Source organism: Piliocolobus tephrosceles, chromosome 4, assembly GCF_002776525.5.
Source record: "Piliocolobus tephrosceles isolate RC106 chromosome 4, ASM277652v3, whole genome shotgun sequence".
Lineage (NCBI taxonomy): Eukaryota > Metazoa > Chordata > Mammalia > Primates > Cercopithecidae > Piliocolobus > Piliocolobus tephrosceles.
This window is the reverse complement of record NC_045437.1, coordinates 62,139,711-62,160,020: the sequence shown is the minus strand read 5'-3', so window position 1 is coordinate 62,160,020 and position 20,310 is coordinate 62,139,711. Positions and strand designations below refer to the sequence as shown.

The window sequence follows — 20,310 nt, the reverse complement described above, 5'->3', positions numbered from 1 at the left end:
TTGCTGAGTGTGGTGGCATGTGCCTGTAGGCCCAGATAATCAGGAGACTGACATAGGAGGATCCCTTGGACCTGGGAGGTGATGATTGCAGTGAGCTGAGATCACAACACTGCACTCCAGCCTGGGCAACAGAGTAAGACCCTATCTCAAAATAATAAATAAATAAAAATAAAAAATAAGATAAAAATTTCAAAACTAAGCAGAACATGGTGACATCAACCCCTCAGCCCCCACCTGTTTTTGTTTGTTTGTTTTTTGTGTATTTTTAGACAAAGTCTCCCTCTGTAACCCAGACTGGAGTGCAGTGGCATGATCTTGGTTCCCTGAAACCTCCGCCTCCCGGGTTCAAGAGATTCTCCTGCCTCAGCCTGAGTAGCTGGGATTACAGGTGCATGCCACCATGCCCAGCTAATTTTTGTATTTTTAGTAGAGACTGAGTTTCACCATGTTGGTCAGGCTGGTCTCGAATTCCTGACTTTGTGATCTGCTCACCTCAGGCTCCCAAAGTGCTGGGATTACAGGCATGAACCACTATGCCCTGCCGTAGCTTTTTTTCTTAAAATTTTTCTTAAAATTTTTTTTAAGTCCCCTCAGAGTGGGCTCAGATGTAGCTTTTTTTTTCTTCTATAATTAGAAAAGTAGGCCGGGTGCAGTGGCTCACGCCTATAATCCCAGCACTTTGATAGGACGTGGTGGGTGGATCACCTGAGGTCAGGAGTTCGAGACCAGCCTGGCCAACACGGTGAAACCCGGTCTTTACCAAAAATACAAAAATTAGCCAGGCGTGGTGGTAGACGCCTGTAATCCCCGCTACTCAGGAGTCTGAGACAGGAGAATCGCTTGAATCCAGGAGGTAGAGGTTGCAGTAAGCTGAGATCCTGCCCCTGCACTCCAGCCTGGGTGAAAGAAAGACTCCATCTCAAAGAAAAGTAATATATGCTCTTAGCAAGTATGAGGAATTAAGATCCTCTATTTGTCTGCCACGTAGATATAAACATTGTTAACATTTTGTTTCTAGTCTGTCAAAACTTTTCATTTGATTATACTTTTTTATTTGACAAAAATGGGATATTACATATACATTTTTGTAATCTGCCTCTCATTTTCCTTTTCTTTTTTCTTTTTTTGAGACTGAGTCTCACTCTGTCACCCAGGCCGGAGTGCAGTGGCTCAATCTTGGCTCACTGCAACCTCTGCCTCCCGGGTTTAAGCTATTCTCCTCCCTCAGCCTCCTGAGTAGCTGGTATTACAGGTGCACACCACCACACCTGGCTAATTTTTGTATTTTCAGTAGAGATGGAAGTTCACTATGTTGGTTAGGCTGGTCTCGAACTCCTGACCTTGTGATCCGCCTGCCTTGGCCTCCCAAAGTGCCGGGATTACAGGCATGAGCCACGGCGCCCAGCCCATTTTTCTTAACAGTATGCTGTGAGCATCTTTTCATGCGACCATCTTTTTATAAATATCATTGTTAATGGTTTCATATTCCACTCTATGATTGCAATATAATTTACTTTGTCAATTTCTTTATTATAGACATTTAGGTTGTTTCTCTTTTTTTGTGTGTGGTTTTCTTCTTTCATTTTCTTTTTTTTTTTTTTAAGGCTAGTCAAGTGAAGCAGTGGGAGTGGAGAAGGAACAAAGAAATCTGTAACCAGTTGTCATCAATTAGTTGAAAACATCACTGCATTCGGACCAGCCTATTTTTTTTGAGATGGAGTCTCGCTCTGTCTCCCAGACTGGAGTGCAGTGGCATGATCTTGGCTCACTGCAACCTCCTCCTCCCGGGTTCACAGCATTCTCCTGCCTCAACCTCCCGAGTAGCTGGGACTACAAGCGCCCGCCACCATGCCCAGCTAATTTTTTATATTTTTAGTGGAGACGGGGTTTCACCGTGTTAGCCAGGATGGTCTCGATCTCCTGACCTCATGATTCGCCCGCCTTGGCCTCCCAAAGTGCTGGGATTACAGGCATGAGCCACCTCATCTGACCTAATTTTCTGTATTTTTAGTAGAGCAGGGGTTTCACCATGTTGGCCAGCCTGGTCTCAAACTCCTGACCTCAAGTGATCCGCCCGCCTCAGTCTCCCAAAGTGCTGGGATTACAGGCGTACACCACCAAGCCCAGCTATTTTTTGTATTTTTAGTAGCGATGGGGTTTCACCATGTTGGTCAAGCTGGTTTTGAACTCCTCACTCAGGTGATGTGCCCGCCTCGGCCTCCCAAAGTGCTGGAACTAAAGGCCTGAGCCACAGCCACTGCGCCCGGCCTTATTTATTTATTTATTTCTTTATTTCTTTCTTTATTTATTTATGATGGAGTTTCTGTCGCCCAGGCTGGAGTGCAGTGGCACGATCTCGGCTCACGGCAAGCTCCGCCTCCCGGGTTCAGGCCTTTCTCCGGCCTCAGCCTCTGGAGTAGCTGGGTCCACAGACCCCGCCACCACGCCCTGCTAATTTTTTTTGGATTTTTAGTAGGGACGGGGTTTCACCGTGTTAAACAGGATGGTCTCGATCTCCTGACCTCGTGATCCGCCTGCCTCGGCCACCCAAAGTGCTGGGATTACAGGTGTGAGCCACCACGCCTGGGTCATTTTTAATTTTTTTGAGACAGGGTCTCACGCTGTCGCCTAGGCTTGAGTGCAGTGGCGCGATCTTGGCTCGCTGCAACTTCTCCCTCCTGGGTTCAAGCGATTCTCATACCTCACCCTCCCTAGTAGCTGGTACTAGGGATGCCCGCCACCATGCCCAGGTAACATTTGTATTTTTAGTAGAGAGGGGGTTTCCGCTGTGTTCATCCGACATCAGGTGATCCTCCAGCCTCAGCCTCCTGAAGTGCTGGGATTACAAGCATGAGTCACCACAGCCGGTTCGCCCTTAACTTTTTAAGAGTGGGTGTTATCTTTTTCTTAATAATTTGTAGAGCTCTTTATATTTTATTATGCAAACAAAACATACGCTAAAGATAGTAACCGAATATATATAAATATCAACTTGCTTGTAATTTATTACATTTGTTTCTCTGTTTCACTACTAGTTCTTCGACTTTATAGTGTCTTCTGTCACATGAAAGGCACACATTGTGTTTCCAAGTTATCAGTTTTATCTTTTTTTTGTTTACTTTTTCTTGGTTTGATATCATGCTTACAAATAAAAGCAAGGGCAGGTCCTCTCCCAATACATAAGTTGCTTATACGGAAACAACGTGGTGTAGAGAAAACAAAGTGGATCAAGCCCCTAATAGACTTGAGTTTAAATGTGGTACAGCCAAGTCGTGGTGCCCAACTTCCATATTCCGTACTGTTAAACACGTCAATCTCAACCTGTTTCCTTATCTGCAAAATGAGCAACATAGTACCCACCCCAGAGGGTGATACAAGCACTAAAATGCCTGGCAAGGGCAAGGCATCCAGCAAGTGTTAATTCCCTTTCCTTTGCCCCGCAGAGGGGCATTATTAATTGCTCAAAGTGGCCAATTCCCGATAAAAATTAAAAGGTTGGCGACGGTAAATTTTGGTGAGTTTACACTCCACCCGTTTTTTAGGTATCTTTTAGAAACATTCCATTAAACTACAAACCCAATAATGCATATACAAGTACCATAAAGTTTCTACGTTATGAAGTCCTTGTGGCTTAGGGGAGGGCGAAAAGCCAAATATTTTTATTTTCCAGACTTTCCCTTTTTGAGACAACCTCCCCCCACCTTCCCTCTAAACAAATGTGACTTTTTCTCCTGGAATGCCAACCTCCCAGGTGTTAAAGTGAGGCTACGATTATAAGGCGAAAAGGTGTCACAATTAGATAAACGACTGTGAACACCATAATACTGATTTTTTAAAATTTCGAATGGGCTCTGTGGTTCTGATACTCTTGACTGTTGGAATAATTCACCTACTGCAAATTTAGTAGAAAGAAAAATAATTAGCACAATTACATCTAGTAGCCATTTCTACCCTCTGAGGGCCTGGGCTTGGCTCCCCGCACGTCTGCTTTCCTCCGCGGTAGGGCTCCCGTGTGCTCCTCTCACGCCCGACACAGTTCGCGTTCGCACGCCACGATGGAGCATCCCCTCAGCGCGCCCTATCGCTCCGGCGCCGGCTCGGCAGACGTTCCGCCTGCGCAGAGCTAGGCATAGGCGCCGTGTGAGCGCCGATTCACCCAGGCCAGAGCGCGAGGCCGAGCGGGGTAACCGGCGAAGGGCGCGCGCCGCGGCGTCTTCCGCAGCTTGAAGCTCTGAGACGCTGCAGCGCGGCTTCGGGAGCTTAGAACTGGGGAAGACGCCGCGCCGCGCGCCACTCGAGCCTGCGCGGCCGCCTCCGAGCGCAGCACTCCTCTCTTGCCCTCCCCGCGGCCCCAACAGCCTGGAGTCCGAGGCAGCCCAGGGCGGGGGGGAGTGTGGGAGGAGGGGCGCCTCACAGAGCGGCGGGGAATTCCCCCTTCCACCGAACGTTCCCGATTGTTCACCGTCCTCACGTCAGCAGCAGGGGGTAATCCCCGACTCCAGCTGCTCCTGACGTCACCGCGTGGAGCCACCGCCCCCCGCGCGCCCCTGCTCCGGGGCCTCCTCAAAGCCCCGCCCCCGGACTTAGCCACGCCTTCTTCCCCTCCCCCCAGGCGCCCGACGTAGAGGGCGGAGCTTCTTTGACCGCGGCGTGAGCGGTTGCTTGGGCCAGAAGGTTCTCTGGTGGAGGTGCTCTTCCTGGTGTCCCGCCCAGTAGGTTCGTTATCACCGTTTCTTCCACACCCTTTCTCCCTCCTTCTCCTCGCCCCGCCTTCCCCTCTTCTCAACCCCTCTAGTTCTTTCCCCGCCTCACCGCTGTCCACGATCTCGCGAGACTTGGCCCAGAACATTGCGGATCGGGTCGGCGCCATTTTGGGACTGAGACTGGTTGTGGGGGAGGGAAAAGCGGCAAAAGGGGATTATTCAAAGTACCGAAAACCTTCTCCCGGGATCAGGCGCATCGACACCCCCAGGCCAGGGGCACCTCTGGTGGGGCAGAAGGTAACACCGTCCTCTAGGCTCCACGCTCGAGTCCGGGGGAGAAGGGGAGTGCCCGTGTCCGTGTTGGGGTTTGAGGGGTCGGGAGCGGCGTTGGCGGCGCGAGGTGAGAGGCTGCCCGCGGACGGAGGGGCGGCGGGGAGCAAGGAGTGAGAGGGGAGGGAGGCGCGGATAGGCCGCTGTAGCTATTGATTCGGCCCGGGTGGAGCGGAGGTGGCGGTTGTGAGGAGGGGGTGGGTGGTTTAGCCCCGGCAGCTTGGCTGGGGGGTGTTTGCCGTTTGGCGGAGGCTGGGAGCGGGTCCGACGCCTTCCGTGCTCGGCCTTCCTTCCCCCGGCCTCTCGCACACGCCCGCCTGCTTTTGCACCACTACCCCTCTCAGGGCTGAGGGAGTCGAGGCCGATTTGTGGCCTTCGGCGGTTTCTTCAGCAGCGCCTCAGCTTTCCCCGCCTCTCCCAGGTCCGTGGCACTTGCAGTGGACTGGGGCGAAGGCTACTTTGTTCCTCCGAGTCTTGTGGGATCTGAGGGGACATGTGCTTTTTTGGGAGAGAACCATTCTTCCTGTGGTTTACGAAAAGGGCCCTGTACCTTCCACCCCCTCAGTTTTGGGAGAAACCTGTTTTCTTAATTCGAGGAAGTGGAAACCTACACCTTCTAGCCCTCTGCTCCCTCACAAGTGGGGAAGTCTCCTCGGGAGAATTTAAGGAGCGGGTTTGCCCTACTTCTAGTTCACCTTTCTGGCCTTACTGGGGGAATATGCCTCCTCTGGTAGACGTTCTGATTTGGAGGGAGCCTCCTTTTCTTCACATTTCTTATTCTCTGAGTTACATTTGCTCATGCTCCGTGGCAGCACACCTGTCTTCATTTTCCTTGGTACATCAAAGAGGGTTGGAGAAGATCTTTTGTAAGATTAAGTGACAGTTTCATAGTTTCAAATGTATTCAAGAAGTGTAAGAAGGTTTGCTTATATAATTCCCCAATAGTGGATCTGCACCCCTTCCCAGGTGAAATCTGCCCTTGCCCTCCGTAATACTGTCACCTACAGTTTTTACCTCCCTCTACTCCGATGTCTTTTTCATTCAGTAGACTTTTATCGGGTGCTTGCTTGGGTAAAAACCCTTTTTCCAGGCTTATAGGGTTATACAGAAGTGATTTTTCCTCCAGAGGTTGACTTTTTAAGTTGGGGATTGATTTTTGTAGCTCAAAATCAAAACTCAGTATATAATTTTTTTTTTTATAACTTTTACAGGTGAATGAATTACTCAGATATGAAGATCATCATCTAGGTTTTGTGTAGAAGGCCCCGGATATTTTAAGTGGCCATTTTGGATTTACAATGTTTTTGGATAATTTTGCCCCAGAAGTTTATTAAAATTGGCAAGAATCGTCTATGAAGTGAATTGATAGTAGTGAACAATTCAGCAAGCTACTTAAAAAGAGACCCAGGCAGCATTTCTTCAGTATTTTGGTTCAAACGGATTATATAACCGGTTACAGTATTTCAGCTGGTGGTAATTTTTGCCTTCCCCCTCCCCCACCCCGTTGTTGGGATTCTTCAGCCGAAACTGTGAGAGACGTTGATTTGTGTACTGAGTAGTTTCAGCAGTTTCAAATGACTGAGTATTGCTGAAGTTTCATGGCGGTTTATTTTTACTTTTATTGAAAGTTTTAGGAATTTTTGACTTCAGCTCTTTCATGTCACAATGGGACACTTTTTCTAAATGAAGACATTGAAAGAATACCGAATTTTTTTCCTTTTATTTACGTAGAAATTTAAGATGTTGCAGTTTCCCGGCAGCATGGTAGTATTGAGATAGCTGTGTGTGTGTCTGTATATGCTGATATTTAGGAATGCTCTTCAGATGTGAAATTTTCTTTTTGTTTTTGCTTTTTGGCTCGTAAATTGGATATTTCATCTGGAGTGGACAAGTACAGCAGTGGCAAGTACATGGAATAATAAAGAAGACTGATCTTAAATCTAAAGAACTTGGCTAATTCGGGAGATAGCCATATGAAAACTTTAAAACAGAAGTATGGGTAGCTGACTTGAAGTAACTCTATGTCAAATAGTCATAGGTTAAGTATTTTCAAAGAACTTCGATATTATTTCAGAGGATACAAAATAAAAATACAAACTGGAAAAGAAAGATTACAAAGAAAAAACCAACACCTTCCTGTGCAGTCCTGTTGGAATTTGTAAGTACTTTTATGGTGAGCAAATCAAATGTTCATTTGTAAACTGTAATGGGAGTCGAGTTTATCCTGTGTTATTCTTGGAAGCCTTTCAGTTTCTTGCAGTAATAGTGCTTGGTTTCAGTTTCCTTGACAGTCTGAAAACAGCTATTAACCATTGTCTGAGTAAACTGAAATTCAGAAAAAATGTTTAAAGCTTAGGAATTTTTCAGATTCAAACAGTCCTAAGCTACAGGTTTTTGTGCTTTTTAAGTAAAAAGCTAAATTCGTCTGGCCAGTATATATTGCCTTAGGCTTTGAGGATTCATTCATAGTGGTAGAAAGGTAGGAAAAAATGCAACAAATAATTCACCACGTGCCTTCTTAGCCAGTTTGCATTCTAAATGCATGTGCCTTGATAGCCAGTTTACTTTCCAAATGTGAGTTTAGACTGCATTCGAACTGCAGTTTAGTGTTGCATTTGGGGTTACCTAGTTTGGTTATATTACAGATAGTAGTTTTTAATGTATTTCATGAACTAGCTTGTTTTAAGGCATAACTGTTCCAAACATATTAATCCGTTATAGAAATTAAGTTTTTGAAATAGTTTTGTTGAAATGGTTTTGTATTTCAAATTATTTCTTAATTAAGACTTTACTTTCAAAAAAGGAGAGTATTACCAGGACCAGAAGCTCAGAGGAACTGAGCAAGCTGAATTAAGAACCTTTAAGTAACTTAAGAAAATATGAGTATACATTTTTTTCACTCGAGGTTATGCTGGCCTAAGTTTATAAACAAAGCTTTTTTTAAAAAATTGTGAATATTAATTGCTATAATAGAAATTGTTTTGATAGGTGGGAGAGTTATCTTTTAATGTTTGTATTTTTCAGGATTAAATGGTGTTTTTAGTTACCATTAGTTACTACGTTTAATTTTTCAGTGAATCACAGGCCTTTAGTGTTTTTTAAAGAGATACACTAAAATTTAATTTTTTTCCTCTTTGACTACTGACAAAATTTAAATTTTAGGCAATTAATATTAGTGAACACATGAGTATAACTCAAATTAGAGGGTTATTTCAGTTGTCTTTCTGAGACGAAAGACTGTAATTTTTTTTTTTTTTTTCTTTTTTTGAGACCGAGTTTGGCTCTTGTTGCCAAGGATGGAGTGCAATGGCAAGGTCTTGGCTCACTGCAGCCTCCGCCTCCCGGGTTCAAGCGATTCTCCTGCCTCAGCCTCCCAAGTAGCTGGGATTATTCTGACACTACTGCTTAGGGGTAACAATATCAGTAACGGCAATTTAGAATCCCGCCACCATGCTCGACTAATTTTTTTTTTTTTTTTTTTTTTTTTAGTAGAGACGGGTTTTCACCATGTTGGTCAGGCTGGCTTCGAACCCCTGACCTCAGGTGATCCTTGTGCCTTGGCCTCCCAGAGTGCTGGGATTACAGGCCTGAGCCCACGCACCAGGCCGAAATTGTAATTTTTGAACCCTTTACCAGAATGGCCTAACCTAATAACTTGTCAGTTGCTTATTTTGAACGAATTTTTTTTTTTGCTTAAACTGTTGAATCCTGCTAGCCCCCATAGAGCGAAAGTGGTGGTAAAAAATGCACCGTTTTTTTTTCCTCTGAAATTGATATTAGAGAGTCCAGTAATTCCCTTTGTCATAGTAGATTAGGTTATATGTGTTTTCAGTCAGACCTGTGTGTAGTAATTCTAATTGTCTACCTTGATTTATAAAATTGGTGAGAACTTTCCACACCTTTTCACTTGGGAGAGCCTGTATTTTGTTCATTCCTCAATTCAGTGACTTTTCAAGTTACTTAAGAATATATATCTTAAATATGATTAAGAAGTTGAACTGGAGTCAAACAATCATTATTCCTAGAAAACTGTATAATATTTATTCGTGGTTATTTTTTTCTTTTTTTTTTTGAGACAGAGTCTTGCTCTGTCGTGTGCCCAGGCTGGAGTGCAGTGGCGCAATCTCAGCTCACTGCAACCTCCGCCCCTGGGTTCAAGCGATTCTGCCTCAGCCTCCCAAGTAGCTTGGATTACAGGCGCCCACCACCACGCCCGGCTAATTTTTTGTATTTTTAGTCGGGACAGGGTTTCACCATGTTGGTCAGGCTGGCCTTGAACTCCTGACCTCAGTTGATTCGCCCACGTCTACCTCCCAAAGTGCTGGAATTACAGGTGTGAACCACTGTGTCCAGCCTTGCTTTCTTCTAAATTGCCGTTACTGGTATTGTTACCCCTAAGCAGTAGTGTCAGAATAAAGATTACTCCAGAGATCAGAGTTTTTAACAATTAACTTTAATCTATGAATAGTCTAACATTTGTGAACTTGGCTTACAGCAGTTCTTCAAGGACAGATTTACTTGAACGTTTTGACAGGTATTTTCAGTATGTTATTTTCTGGAGATTGAAATAAATAATTCCACCTGTTGGTAGTTGGAACTATTGCTGGACTGCTGTTTTTCCCCAGAAGTTACACCACTTTTCCTTTTCTTTCCTACCCTTTATATTTTCCTTTTTTAGCTCTTTGTAAACTGTAGTTCTAAAAATAATAATCATAGTGGCTAACATTTGTAGATGATGATGGTGTCATATGTTTCGCTGTGTAATTTATGTGGCATATTTTAATTCTTAATCCCGTAAGGAAAGTACTATTACAGTCACTGTGGTACTGACGAGAATATTAGGATTTAGGGAGGCTGAGACTGGGAGAAAGTTACTTTGTTAGAATTGTAATCTTGACCAAATAAATGTTCAAGCAGTCTTTGACTCCAGAGCACATACTCAGCACTATGCCATACTTACACTGCTTTCTTGGGGATTTTACTTTACTAATTCATTTATTTGAACATTATCTTTGATATTTTTGTTTTTCTTTTCATGTACTGCTTCTCTCTGGTTGATATTGATTACAGACTACTAATGGAGTTTGGTAATAAACTGAGAGATACTACTGTTTTGCTATTTGCTAGTAACTATTTGGGTGATACCTTTGTTTAGCTAAAATTAAATTGTGTGTGTGTATTTGAGACAGGGTCTCACTCTCTCACCCAGATTGGAGTGTAATGGTGGGATTGTAGCTCAGACAACCTCGAACTCCTGGGGTCAAGGGTTCCTCCTGTCTTGGCCTCCCAAAGGTCTGGGATTATAGGCGTGAGTCACAAGTGTCTGGCCTTGTTGTATTTTTCTTTCACCCGTAACCTCTTTCCACAGGCATGGAGCCAAATGCATAGCTTTGTTTTACCTAGTCTCCTTTTTTTTTGTTTTTTGGGTTTTTTTGAGACAGAGTTTTATACTTGTTGCCCAGGCTGGAGTGCAATGGCATGATCTCAGCTCACTGCAACCTCTGCCTCCCTAGTTCAAGCGATTCTCCTGCCTCAGCCTCCTGAGTAGCTGGGATAACAGGCATGTGCCACAAGGCCTGGCTGATACTGTATTTTTAGAAGACGGGATTTCACCATGTTGGTCAGACTGTTCCCGAACTCCTGACCTCAGATGTCTGCTCGCCTCCCCCTCCCAAAGTGCTAGGATTATGGGTGTGAGCCACTGGGCCCAGCCCCTTGTCTTTGTTTTTGAATTGAAATAGTTACATGGATTTTTATGCTCGAAGCTGCTGATACATTAAAATTGAGAAAGGGAGAAGAGTAATGGAGAAAGAACAGGAAGAGTGAACAGAAAAAAAAATTGAGGAGAGTTTCAAGAAAGGGATAATTGAGGAGGACTTCTAATCTGAAAGTAAAATAAGCAAGTGAGGATAGATCTTAAAACCAGACCAGATTATTTAACTTCTTTTTTTTTTTTTTTGAGATAGGCTTGCTGTCACCCAGGCTGGAATGCAGTGGCACAATCTGTGCTCACTGTGACATCCGCATCCCGGGTTCAAGTGATTCTTATGCCTCAGCCTCCCTAGTAGCTGGGATTACAGGTCCCTGCTGCAACGTCCAGCTAATTTTTTGTATTTTTAGTAGAGATGGGGTTTCGTCATGTTGGCCAGTCTGGTCTCGAACTCCTTACCTCAGGTGATCACCTGCCTCAGCCTCCCGAAGTGCTGGGATTATAGGCGTGAGTCACTGCACCTGGTCAGATTATTTAACTTTGTTTAGCCAAACCATCTTTTCTGTTTCTTTTTTGATAAAAATGTTTAGGTAACAATATTTAGATCTATCAGTGTTTAGGTAACAGCTTAGATCCAGGTAAGGTGGTGATGTAGAAAAAGGGTCATGGCTGAGAGTTTGGAAGGGAACTTGGTTTAGGTTATGGAATATCTGGAAAAATGCCTGTGTGACTGTATGTTCACCTAACTTTTTTTGGCCATAGTTTGTTCATTAAACTGATGGAAATGTGTATGGAGGGTTTTTATAAATTGTGAAGTGTAGTACAGATGTAAAGATTTTTTTTTTGTTTTGAGACAGTCTCACTCTGTCGCTCATGCTGGAATGCAATGGCGCAATCTCAGCTCACTGCAATCTCCGCCTCCTGGGTCCAAGCGATTCTCCTGCCTCAGCCTCTCAAGTAGCTGGGATTACAGGTGCCCACCACCATGCCCAGCTAATTTTTGTGTTTTTAGTGGAAATGGGGTTTCCCCATGTTGGTTAGGCTGGTCTGCAAGGCTCCTGACCTCAGGTGATCCACATACCTCGACAGAAATTTAAATGTCTTTAAAATATAATTTGAAAACTGAATTAAGAATTAAAGGGGACAGGGCGCAGTGTCTCATGCCTGTAACCCCAACAGTTTGGGAGGCCAAGGCAAAAGGAACATTTGAGACTAGGAGTTCGAGACTAGCCTGGGAAACATAACAAGACTCCCTCTCTACAAAACATAAAAAAAATTAGCCAAGCATGGTGACATGCGCCTATAGTCCCAGCTACTTGGGAGGCTGAGGCAGGAGGACTGCTTGAGCCTAGGAGGTTGAGACGCCAGAGAGCCGTGATTGCACCACTGCACTCCAGCCTGGGTGGCAGAGTGACACCCTGTCTCTTAAATGAACAAGAATTAAAGAGAGGAGGCCAGGCGCCTCTGTGTTTTTCCTCGCCACTGCACTCCAGCCCGGGACGACAGAACAAGACTATCTCAAAAAAAAACCTCTGACATATAAAATACTATTTAAAAAGGGGGTGAGGGGGCAGGGCGTGGTAGCTCATGCCTGTTATCCTAACACTTTGGGAGCCTGCGGCACAAGGCTCGCTGGAGCCCAGGAGTTTGAAACCAGCCTAGGGAACATAAAAAAAAAAAAAAAAAGTAAAAAGTTGGGCGTTGGGGGGTCAGGGAATAAATACATCTCTTTTCAAAATTCTGACCTCAGGTGATCCACCCACCTTGGCCTCCCAAAGTGCTGGAATTACAGATGTGAGCCACCATGCCAGGTCAAGACAGTGGTTTCTGAGAATTCTCCGAAATTGATACTTTTGTGGGCATTTCAGTGCATTTTTCTGGAAAGTAGGTCCATTACCTTCAACAGAAATGTTGAAAAACAAAATGTTCATAGTTATTGGTAAACTGTTTTGTGGTTGTGACTCTGTATTTCAGTTTTACCTGCTTGCTTTTCCCATTTTGTCAGCTGTCCCACCCGTCAGAATAGTTAACAGATTTGCTGTATAACCCTGCAAATAATTGCTAGTTTCTGCATCTTTCTATGTACAAGATATATCATTTAGTTTCTTGTTCTTTAGTTATTCTTTTGTTCTCATCTTAGTGGTTGCAATGTTTTTGATCTTTCCATTTTCTTCCCTTTAATTATTTTATTTTTTGAGATGGAGTCTCCCTCTTTCCCAGGCTGTAGTGCAGTGGCATGATATCGGCTCACTGCAACCCCTGCCTCCCGGGTTCAAGCGCTGCTTCTGCCTCAGCCTCCCTAGTAGCTGAGATTAGAGGCAACTGCCATCAGTCAGACCTGGCCAAGTTTTGTATTTTTATAGAGATGGGGTTTCACCATGTTGGCCAGGCTGGTCTTGAACTCCTGACCTGAAGCTGTCTGCCTGCCTCAGCCTCCCAAAGTGCTGGGATTACAGCCATGAGCCTCTGTGCCTGGCCTTTTTTTTTTTGGTGAGATGGAGTCTCACACTATTGCCCAGGCTGGGGTGCAGTGGCTTGATCTCGACTCACTGCAACCTCCAACTCCCAGGTTCAAGCGATTCTTCTGCCTCAGCCTCCCGAGTAGGTGGGATTACAGGTGCCCGGCACCATACCCAGCTGATTTTTGTATTTTTAGTAGAGACGAGGTTTTACCATGTTGGCCAGGCTGGTCTTGAACCCCTGACCTTGTGATCCACCCTCCTTGGCCTCCCAAAGTGCTGGGATTACAGGCGTGAGCCACCGCACCGGCTTCTTCTTTTTAATTCTTATTTTTGATATGGGGTGTGGACTTTTTATTCTCATATGAAAGTTTTAATTTCTCTCTTTTTTTTTTTTTTTTTGAGACGGAGTCTTGCTCTGTTGCCCGAGCTGGAGTGCAGTGGCCAGATCTCAGCTCACTGCAAGCTCTGCCTCCCGGGTTTACGCCATTCTCCTGCTTCAGCCTCCGGAGTAGCTGGGACTACAGGCGCCCGCCACCTCGCCCGGCTAGTTTTTTGTATTTTTAGTAGAGAGGGGGTTCACCGTGTTAGCCAGGATGGTCTCGATCTCCTGACCTCGTGATCCGCCCGTCTCGGCCTCCCAAAGGGCTGGGATTACAGGCTTGAGCCACCGCGCCCGGCGAAAGTTTTAATTTCTCATATGAAAATCCCTAGCAGAACTGCCCGGGTCATGTGAATTGTGTGCCTTCCCACTAGCAATGCATGTTGTTATCACCAGCACTCTGTAAAATTTGTTTTGACAACCATCTTTGGTTAGGTCAGTTTTTTTTTTTTTTGTAAGACAAGAGGTTTGCTCTTGTTACCCAGGCTGGAATGCAATGGCATGATCTCGACTCACCGCAGCCTCCACCTACCGGGTTCAAGTGATTCTCCTGTCTCAGCGTCTGAGTAGCTCAGATTACAGGCACATGCCACCATGCCTGGCTAATTTTTGTATTTTTAGTAGAAACGGAGTTTCATCATATTGGTCAGGCTGGTCTGGAACTCCTGACCTCAGGTGATCCACCCACCTCAGCGTCCCAAAGTGTTTGAATTACAGGCATGAGCCACTACGCCTGGCTGGTTATGTCTTTTAAATTTTAACCATTGTGTATAGTTGGAATTAGTATTGTGTCTTTAATTTGCATTTCCCTAATAATGATAGCTTCTTTTCGTGTGTTTTGGTGAAGTGTCTGTTCAAATATTTTGCCTGTTTAAACAAAAACTGGGGCCCAAGCACGGTCCTCATGCCTGTAATGCCAGCAATTTGGGAGGCCAAGGTGGGTGAATCGCTTGAGCCCAGGGATTTGAGACCAGCCTGGGCAACATGTTGGCACTACAAAAAGTGTTTCCAAAATCATAGAAGTAATATACTACAAAAAGTATAAAAGTAAGCCTGGCACAGTGGCGTGTGCCCTGCAGTCCCAGCTACTCTGGAGGCTTGAGCCCAGGAGGTAGAGGTTGCAGTGAGTGGAGATGAAGCCATTGCACTCCAGCCTGGGCGATGAGAGTGAACCTTGTCTTAAAAAAAAAAAAAAAAAAAAATTGGGTTGTCTTAATGAATTGTAAGAATTCTTTATGTATTTTGGATACATGTTTTGCAAATAATTTCTCTCAGACTGTGGTTTGTTTTCATTTTCTTAATACAGTGTCTTCTGAAGAGCAAAAATTTTAAATACTGAAATAAAATGCCTGGTAGCTCATGCCTTTAGTCTCAGTACTTTAGGAGGCTGAGACTGGGGAATCCTTTTATGCTGGAAGTTCAAGACCAGCCTGGGCAGCATAGTAAGGCGCTTATTCTCCAAACTATTTAAATCAAGTGGGCATGGTGGCATACCTCAGCTACTTGAGAGAAAAAAAAAATTTTTTTTCTTTCATGCTTTGTGCTTTTGTGTCCTAAGAAATCATTGCCTAACCCAAGGTCATAGGGTTTTCTCCCATCTTGTAGAAGTTTTGTAATTTCATTCTTAACGTTTTAGGTCTTTGATTCATTTTGAATTTTTTGCATGTGGTGTGATAAAAAAATGTTCAATTTTTGGGGTTGGGGTACACAGGATCTTGCTCTGTCGCCCAGGCTGGAGTGCAGTGGCGTAATTACAGCTCCCTACAACCTTGACTTCCTGGACTGAAACAATCCTCCTGCCTCAACCTCCTGAGTAGTTGAGACTACAGGTGTGTGCCACCACACCTGGCTAATTTTTAAATTTTTTTGTGGAAACGGAGTCGCAGTGTGTTGCCCAGACTGGTCTCAAATTCCTGGACTCATGGGATCCTCCTGCATTGGCCTCCCAAAGTATTGGGATTACAGGCGAGAGCTACTGTGACCACCCCCCATTTTTTTTCCATATAAACGTCCAGTTGTGCAAGTTTCATTTGTTGAAAAGATTTTGTTTCCCATTGAATCACCTTGAAATTTCTGTGATGAAAATCAAATTATGTGTGTCTATTTCTGGACTCATTGAGAGGGAGATGTGTGTGTGTGTGTATGTATGTATGATGCTAATTCCATGGAATATTAGTCCATAAATAAAATAGTATTTGATTTTTCTTTCTGCTTTAACATTGGATGTCTTACATTTTTAAAAATCTTTTATAGGAAATTTGGAGTAATAAGGAAATTGTTTTTGTGGGTGTGTGAAGTAAAACCTGTTGCAAAATAATGACATCTTGAATTCGTGTATCAATCTTCTTTTAAGTGGCTTGAAATGTTAGGTATCTAATTCATACTTGAGCATACTTAGAAAATGACAACACTTCTATACTGGAAATAAGAAAGTAGAATGTAAAAGTATCAACTTATTTACTATAATATCTCAACAGTGGATTTAGGACTCTTCTCTCTTGAGTGCTAATTATGTGCTGGAGATTTCCTTTGCCTCAGGAAATGTTTGAATGCCTATGGTATTGTTGGTGCTGGGATTTTCTAGTGAACAAGGCAAAAATGTAAGATTCCTCTGTCTGTGTAGTTTGCTGTGAAGTTCTGTGAATACAGGATAAAAAGAGTCCTTGAATTTGAATTATGGTTTCATGCCATCTGTTACATTATATAATAGCTATGTGATATTGACCGACATAGTCTTTATGAGTTAGTTCTTGCTGTATAAAATAGTGCCTCACAGAGTTGTTGCTATTAAAGTCAAGTGAAAAAATGAATGCTAAATGCTTTGAAATTGTAAAATATAGACAATGGTGGTGTGGCTGGTCACAGGTGGTAGTGGTTGAAGACTGTATGATCAACCAGGAGGTAGAGATTGTGAATTGGAGGACATAGGTAAGTATACATTGAAGGGACAGAAGAAGCAGAAACCAGATACACACATATATACACACAACACAGATTTTTATATCTATCTGTGTACATATAATGTATTTGTGTATATGTAACACGTGTATATATGACATTTAAAATTATTGAGGCTGGGCTCGGTGGCTCACGCCTGTAATCTCAGCACTTTGGGAGGCTGAGGCAGGTGGATCACTTGAGGTCAGGAGTTTGAAACCAGCCTGGTCAACATAGTGAAACCCCGTCTCTACCAAAAAGTACAAAAATTAGCCAGGCATGATTGCGCATGCCTGTAATCCCAGCTACTCAGGAGGCTAAGGTGAGAGAACTTAGGAAGGTTCGCATGAACTCAGGAAGTGGACGTTGCAGTGAGCTGAGATTGCACCACTGCTCCAGCCTGGGCGACAGAGCAAGACTCTGTCTCAAAAAAAAAAAAAAAAAAAAAAAAAAAATTTGTTGAAGCACATGCATTCCACTCTTGGGATAATATTTGTGTAATTTGTGATACGATATCATAGCTTTAAACGGTGTATTTATGCAAATGATCCCAAGTTTAACTTTCCAGTTCAGATCTTCTCCCCGTATGCTAGGCTTATAACTTAACTGCCACCTTGACTTCTCTACATGTCAAGTTTAACGTTCAAAGCTACACTCAGGCTGGACATGGAGGCACATGCCTGTAATCCAAGCACTTTGGAAAGCTGAGGCAGGTGGATGGCTTGGGAGTTTGAGACTAGCCTGGGCAGCATGGCAAAATTCTGTCTCTACTAAAAGAAATACAGAAATTAGCCGGGCATGGTGGTGGGTGCTTGTAATCCCAGCTATTCGGGAGGCTGAGGCATGAGAATTGCTTAAACACGGCAGGCGGAGGTTGTAGTGAGCCAAGATTGTGGCAATGCACTCCAGCCTGGGCGACAGAGCGAGATTCCGTCTCAAAAAATAAAAGGCAAAAACTGCAGTCTTACTTCCTAGCCTCATACTCTGTCTATTTCTCGTTTCAGTATGGCTCCACCAGCTACCTATTTATTCAAGCTAAAATAATTTGTTATATGAGATTTTTGTCTACTAGATTCAAGACTGGCTTTGGATTTGCTATTAGCCTTTTTTTCCCCTGAGACAAGGTCTTGCTCTGTCAGCCAGGCTAGAGTGTGGTCCGTGATTACAGCTCACTGCAGCCTTGACCTCCTGGGCTCAAGCAGTCTTCCCGCCTCAGCCTTCTGAGTAGCTAGGACTACAGGTGCGTACCCCATCTCTGCCTAATTTATGTATTTTTTGGTAGAGACAGGGTTTTGCCATGTTGCCTAAACTGGTCTCGAACTCTGGAGTTCAAGTGATCTGCCCGCCTTGGCCTCCCCAAGTGCTGGGGTTACAGGTGTGAGCCATTGTGGTTGAGCCAGGGCTGGTCTTAGCTATTTTTTCTTTTCTTTTCTTTTTTTTTTTTTTTTGTGACATTCTCACTTTGTCACCCAGGCTGGAGTGCAATGACACGACCTTGGCTTACTGCAACCTCTGCCTTGGTTCAAGTGATTCTTGTACCTCAACCTCCCAAGTAGCTGGAATTACAGGCACTTGCTGTCATGACCAGCTAATTCAGCTAATTTTTGTATTTTTAGTAGAGGTGGGTTTCACCATGTTGGCCAGGCTGGTCTTGAACTCTAGACCTCAAGTGATCCGCCTGCTTCTGCTGTCCAAAGTGCTTGAATTACACGTGTGAGCCGCTGCACCCAGCCTTGCTCTTAGCTTTTTGAAGGGACTGCCTCATCTCATCAAGATTTGTTTACTGTGACCCTTGCCTTTAAAAATTTCCCCAATTTTGAACTGTTGAGTCAGAAGGCTTGAAATCTAGGTAATTTTTGCTCTCAGGTTCAAAGAAACAAAATACATTTATCTTTAGGGTTTTTTTATTTATTTATTTGAGACCGAGTGTCTCTCTGTCACCATCCTGGAGTGCAGTAGTGTGATCTCGGCTCACTGCATCTTCCGGGTCCTGGGTTCAAGCGATTGAGCAGGTGCACACCACCACACCCAGCTAATTTTTGTATTTTTAGTAGAGACGGGGTTTCACCGTGTTGGCCAGGATGGTCTCAATCTCTTGACCTTGCCATCCACCCGCCTCTGCCTCCCAAAGTGCTGGGATTATGGGCGTGAGCCATCACACCAGCCTATCTAGGTTTTAAGGAGTGGCTTTGAAATTTATCAGCAGAATTTAAGACTTCTCATTTTCAGAAATCAGGCCATGATAGTTCATTTGTAGTGTGTCTTTACTTGAGGAGGAAACTAATGCAGATAAATGTCCGCAGAACTTTAATTATTTTTGTCGTTACAAAGTTTACCTGTGTGATCTTGTTTTCGTTCTATGTAAGAAAAGCATGTTATAGATCCCTTGCAAGGACCTTGTTTACTAAAGCGCTTAGAAGGATGCTAAACTTGAGGCTGTTACAGGTGAGTATCCTCAGGAGAGTGATGAAATTGTTTCTGGAACACTGGCTTGAAAACTACTTGAAAAATGCACTCATCTGAGCAGCGTTCCTTAATTTTTTTCTTTTAATTTGACTGGTAGTTTCACATTTTTTACATGAATTATTATTGTGTCTCTGGTTGAAATGACTTCCTTTTGTAAGGACAGATGGAAATGGTGAAAAGTGAATGAAAATGTTTTCACTTTGGTCCTTCCTGTTCAGTACTTCTGAGTACTTAATTTGCTGAGAGGACAGTAGTCTGGGGATAGCGCTAGATTGCAGTGGTAGCTCAAACTGCTCATCTTTTACTTGTCTAGGTGATCGACATCTGTATTTTGTACTTTCTGATATAGTAGTAGTAAGACAGTGCCTGAGTAAAACTTAAAATTTAGGAGTTGGCTGGGCGTGGTGGCTCACGCCTGTAATCCCAGCACTTTGGGAGGTTGAGGTAAGTGGATCACCTAAGGTCGGGAGTTCAAGACCAGCTTGACCACCATGAAGAAGCTCTCTCTCTACTAAAAATACAAAATTAGCCCAGCGTGATGGTGAATGCCTGTAAGCCCAGCTACTCAGGAGGCTGAGGCGGGAGAATCGCTTCAACCCGGGAGGCAGAGGTTGCGGTGAGCTGAGATCACGCCATAGCACTCCAGTCTGGGCAACAGGAGCGAAACTCCGTTTCAAAAAAAAAAAAAAAGGAGTTACTTACGTCTATTGTGAAGGCTAATGTTTTGTATTAGGTAAAATCTCTGCTTGATGTATCCTATGTTACTTATAGTATGTATGCATATCCAGAGTGGTTAATTCAGCTACTACTGTCTAGTACTATGACCTTGGGAACTTTAAAATGGACTTCTCATCTATATAAACACTTATTTTTCTTGTTTTGAAAAGAAGGTAACACCAGCCTCCTGGGGATGGGATGAAGACTAAATGAGATGAATTCTAAAGAAACTGCTGGCCAGGCACGGTGACTCATGCCTGTCGTCCCAGCACTTTGGGAGGTCAAGGCGGGTGGATCCCCTAAGGTCAGGAGTTCAAGACCAGCCTGGCCAACATGGTGAAACTCTTTCTCGACTAAAAATACAAAAATTAGCTGGGCTTGGTGGCGGGTGCCTGTAATCCCAGATACTCAGGAGGCTGAGGCAGGAGAATTGCTTGAACTGGGAGGCTGAGGTTGCAGTGAGCTGAGATCGAGCCATTGTGCTCTAGCCTGACAAGAGTGAAACTCCGCCTCAAAAAGAAACTGCCTAGGCCGAGTGCCGTGGCTGACTCTGTAATCCAGCCCTTTGGGAGGTCGAGGTAGGAGATCACTTGAGTTCAGGAATTT

At 44.1% G+C, this 20,310-nt stretch overlaps 1 protein-coding gene across 5 annotated transcripts in view; it reads left to right on the top strand.

Annotated features, from left to right (window-relative positions):
- Window positions 1-4,610: 4,610 nt before the first annotated feature.
- Window positions 4,611-20,310, top strand: part of GPBP1 (GC-rich promoter binding protein 1) — an 87,895-nt gene continuing 72,195 nt past the window's right edge. For 2 of the 5 annotated variants that reach the window (XM_023210510.1, XM_023210514.1), the window contains exons 1-2: window positions 4,743-5,000; window positions 6,245-7,191. The gene's annotated coding sequence lies outside the window, so the exon portion shown is untranslated. Of the gene's footprint in view, window positions 4,717-4,742; window positions 5,104-6,244; window positions 7,207-20,310 lie in introns of those variants that run through there. The other 3 variants (XM_023210511.1, XM_023210513.1, XM_023210512.1) reach the window with 3 other exon arrangements.